Consider the following 5,256-nt stretch of genomic DNA (forward strand, 5'->3'; position numbering starts at 1 on the left):
GAAGTAGATTGCCTCATCTTCCTTCCAAGGAGTGTTTGAACCGCCAGCCTTCTTAGGCACTACTCTACTAGAGCTCCTATATAAATATATATATATACACATACATACATATATACATATGTATGTAGTTATTGTTGCAAATATCTAGAAAGTACATTTGTCAGATCAACAATTTTCATTTATATAATTCAGTGAGATCAATTACATCAATCATGTTGAGCAGTTTTCATTGATATCTGTTGCCAGATTTCCCATCACCGCAGAGAGAAACTTGCTGCTTCCTAAACAATAACTCCCCTTTTCCCCACTCTCTCCAATCCCTTTAACTGCCCTTAAACTCTGATCTCTATACATTTGCCTACTCTTGGTATTTCAGATTGCTGTTGTGGTGCTGTCCAGTCAGCCCCAATTCATAGGGATCCCATTTAATACAGCACAAAACACTGCCCAGTCCTGCACCATCCTCACAATTGTTATGTTTAAGACCATTGTTCCAGCAGCTGTTTCAAACCATGTTATTGAGGGCCTTTCTCTTTTCCTCTGAACCTCCACTTTACCAAGCATGCTGTCTTTTTCCAGCAACCAAACCAAATCGAAACTCACTGCCTTCCTTCCATTCATATCCAAGTCATAGCAGCACTTCCTTGGGTTTCTGAGGCGATACCACTACAGAAGTAGATTGCCCAGCTTTCCTTCCAAGGAGTGGCTGGTGAGCTGGAAACACTGACCTTCTGGTTAGCAGTCAAATGCCTAGGCACTATGCCCCAAAGTTCATGAAACCAAGTCTGGCTATCCTTGCTTCTAAGGAGCATTCTCATGTTCATTCTTCTGGCAGTCGTGGCATAGTTAATATTCTTCACTAACACCATAATTCAAAGGCTTCAGTTCTTCTTCGATCTTTCTTATTCATTCTCCAGCTTTTGCATGCATATGAGGTGATTGAAAATAACATAGTTTGGATCAGGTGCGCCTAGTCCTCAAAGCAGCATCTTTGCTTTTTAAATTTTTAAAGAGGTCTTTTTGCAGTAGATTCACCAAAAAAAATACTTTGCTTGATTTCTTCACAATTGTTCCATGGGCATTAGTTGTGGATCGAAGGAAAATGAAAACCTTGACGACTTCAATATTTTCATCTTTTATCATGATGTTGCTTAATGGTTCAATGGTAAGGAGGTTTGTTTTCTTTATGTTGACTTTAATCTATACTGAAGGCTATAGTCTTTGATCTTCATCAGTAAGTGCTTCAAGAACTCTTTACTTTCAGCAAACAAGGTTGTGTCATTTGCATATTGCAGGTTGAGTGAGTTTTCCTCCAATCCTATTTCATCATTCTACTTCATATATTCTATTTAATATTAGTGAAATCATATGTGTCCTTTTGTGATTAATGTATTTCATTTAGCATGTGTTCAAGGTTCATCCAGGTTGTAGCATGCATTAGGACATCATTTCCTTTTATACCAGAGTAATATCTCATCATCATCACCATCATATATGTGTGTGTGTGTATGTGTGAGTGACATTTTGTTTATCTATTCAACTTAAATTCATCTGCAGATTTTCACTTGGATTATTTTCACTTTTTGGCTACTGTAAATAGTGCTGCAATGAGCACTGATGTGCATGGATCTGTTTGTGTTGCTAATTTCAAGTGCCTTGAGCATATACCTTGGAGTAGAACTACCACACCATATGATAGTTTTAGGTTTGAGTTTTTGAGGAGGCATTAGCTGTTTTCCACAGTGACTGTACTACTTTAAATTCCCACCAGCAGTGAATATTTGCCAATATTTGTTCTTTTTGTTGTTGTTGTTATTGTTGATGTTTAATCATAACTTTCCTATTTGGGGTGAAGCTGTATGTCATTGTGGCTTTGTTTTTAAGCTACTTATGGAGCTCTGGTGGAGTAATGAATAAGAGATGATGGCTGCTAACCAGAAAGTTAGTGGTTCAAATCCATCAGCCCCTCCATGGAAGGACCATGTAGCAATCTACTTCCCTAAAGATTTATAGCCTCAGAAACCCTATGGGGTTGCTATGAGTCAGTATTGACTCTATGACAGTGAATTTGTTTTTATTTAATGTCTAATGATGATCAGCATCTTTTCATGTGTTTGTTGGTCATTTGTATAGCTTCTTTGCTGAAGCCTATTCAAGTATTTTGCCCATTTTTTTTTACTATCTTTTTGTTGTTACATTGTAGCATTTCTCTATATATTCTGAATATCAGACCCTTATCCAATGTATGGTTCCCAAAAAATTTCTCCCAATTTATAGGCTGTCTCTTCACTTTGTTGCTAAAGCCCTTTGGATGTACAGAATTTTTTTTTTTTTTTTTTTTAATTTTGATGATATCCACTTAACTATTTTGTCTTTAGTTGTTTGTGCTTTTGGTGTCATATCTAAGAATTTGTTGCTAAATTCAAGGTCCTGAAGTATTAACCCAATGTTTTCTTCTAGAAGTTTTATGACATAAGTTACTTTTAAGGAAGTGGAGAAATAGATTCCATCTCCTGACAGACCACCAACATCACATAGCAAAGGATTGTTGGCATAATGAAGAGTTCTTCATTGTAGATATAATTCAATCCCCATCCTGATGGCTTTATGCTGCCGTACCTCCCATTGAGCTTTTCATTGCCTGTTCAGTGCCTCAATTCAATATTTTATGGATACATATAAGTTCAAAAATTGAGGAAATGAGTGGCAAATGGGGGCATTATGTCAGCATTTGAGAGGTTGACTTTTGTTTGCTTTATTTCCATTGAAATGTATTTCCTATTTAAATCAATGTCATGGATACATGTTGACCTTTTTATAGAACAGAATAAACCAAATGTATCAAAAACTTGAAAAAAAAAAAAAGAAGAAGAAAACCCTTATAAGATCTCCCATAAGATAAGGGGCATGGGAAAAATAAATGTTTAAAACAAAAAATGAAAAAGTTACATTTAAATATACTACATCCAAAATGAACTTCACAATTGATCTTTTCTGCAAACCTTAGTGTTCCAAAATATGTTGCAGCTAACTTGCTCATGCTTTTATTGTTTCTGTGTTTCTACTTAGAAGAAAACATAACTCTTATTCAGAACTAGTCTGTGTGGGGACAAAAACTTGAAAGAATAATAGAGCAAAACTTTTTGTTATAAGGGAAAGGAAAAAAAAAAGGTTTTTGATGTGATCATTTTTAAAATAAAATGAAGAAAAATATAAAGAAAGAAAAGCACTAACAAGATTTCTGAAGAAAAAATATATATATTAGCTATAAGGGGACCTCTTAATAGTAGTTAAAAGGAAAGTTGATGATAACTGAGTTTGCCAGGCCCCTGAATAAAATCTGCTGTTCTGTCCTTAAACTTCAAAGGAGATGTTGGACCACTGGGAAATTGCTGCTCAAGAACCTACAATTGTGTCCTTTTAACTAATAAAGCAAATTCCTCCTTGCGGAACCACCTTCCACTGGAATATCCAAGACTATCTGTCAGAACTTGCCAGAGGGAGCCTACTGGTCTGATTAGATTCCCATCTTCATATTCAGCATTAAGCATGGTCACTTCTACCTACCTACCTATGCTCATGTTACCCCTTCCTGGAACATAGTGCATCTCATTTCCTAGTTATTCAAATCTTTACTCATTTCTAACACCTTCTGTTATGCTAATCTCATTTTGTTTACTTCATCCTAACAACTATTCTAAGGAACAGTGACTTTTTCCTTCTCCAATTTCCTGGCGGATTTTTCATCTGTATTCTGTATTTGCGACTGATAACGTACAACAATGATCATTAAAAAAGAAAAAATACAGCACCAGCTGCTCAATTAGGTACTTTTATGTGCCACTGCAATGATTGTTGTCATATTTTAGCTTCCCAGTTCCTACCCTTTCTCTCAAATCGTACCTCATATCCTACCATCAATGATCTGAGCATTTTTGTGCATAGTACTGAATAGTGGAAAATTCCAAGAGGCTGTCTTTCAATCTAGAAATCAAGGGGTCAGATTTTTCTCTCCTATGCCAATATCCCGAGGAAACAGGCACATGCCATTCTTTCTGGAGCAAGTGATTCAAAGCCTAATAAAATGATGAGAAGTCATGCCTCTGCAGTAGTGCTGGGCAATCTACTTCCGTAGTGATACAGCCTCTGAAACCCAAGGAGGGGTCGCTATGAGTCGGGTCCGACTCGACAACACATAACAACAAGTGCTGTCAGCATACTGACTAGGTCCTTTCAGCCAAAAGACTGCAGTTTTGCTTTGTACTTTCTGCTTCTTGTCTTCTTGAGATTCTTGGCTCCTACTGAATATGCCAACCTCTGCTCTGGGTGGCTTTCCATTAATTAATTTTGAGTTCTCTAAACCTTTCAATAGGAGCTCTGGTAGCATAGTGGCTAAAGCACTTGACTGCTAACCAGAAGGCTGGCGGTTCAAACCCACCAGTCACTCCTCGGAAGGAAGGTTGGGCAATCCTTCTTCCATAGTGATACTGCCTCGGAAACCCAAGGAGGGGTCGCTATGAGTCGGGCCGACTCGACGGCACATAACAACAACAACAAACTTTTCAATAAAAATGTTTTTCTTTAGTCAGCCTGAATAATTTTCAATTATATGCAGTCCAGTACCATGATATACCCAAGCACAGTAGTAATTTCATGTGCAACAGATTTAATTTTAAGACACAGAAACAGGCCACAGGAAAACTACTATCATTGTTTTCCTACAACTGAACTTAGGCACTATATTTTTCATATGGCAGAAACCAAAGACAGAGAAAAAGAAAAAATGAAACCAAATGTATTTAATTCAGGGCAACCTCAGTCTTTTAATAAAGTGACTATTCAATCCATTTAAAATGTCACCTGTCCTGTGCTATGAAAGTTACCAGTAGAAGGCATCTGGAACTCCATATTTTTAATCTACCCATATTGGTATCTACTGGAATATGTGATTTCCTGCTAGATTCATGGTTACTGGCTATGCTGTTATTGTTTTGTTTATCTTATTCTATTCATAAGCTCCATAGATCTGAATTTAAATCCCCTTATATACTTTCTTGACTCTTTCAGGAAGTTCTGTATTCCATTAAAAGCTATACTCTTAAACACTGTATTAGACTATGTCATATTAAATTATGTTACCATATTATTTGCTTCATTCATGGATGTATAATGTAACTTCAGTAGAATGCAGGAATTTAATTATTAAACAAATAAATTCAAAATCATGGCTATTATCCTAAACTCTGGGCACAAGTT

This window comes from Orycteropus afer, unplaced genomic scaffold (assembly GCF_000298275.1).
Source record: "Orycteropus afer afer isolate SDZICR_OR568_19922 unplaced genomic scaffold, OryAfe1.0 scaffold00059, whole genome shotgun sequence".
In the NCBI taxonomy this organism is placed as follows: domain Eukaryota; kingdom Metazoa; phylum Chordata; class Mammalia; order Tubulidentata; family Orycteropodidae; genus Orycteropus; species Orycteropus afer.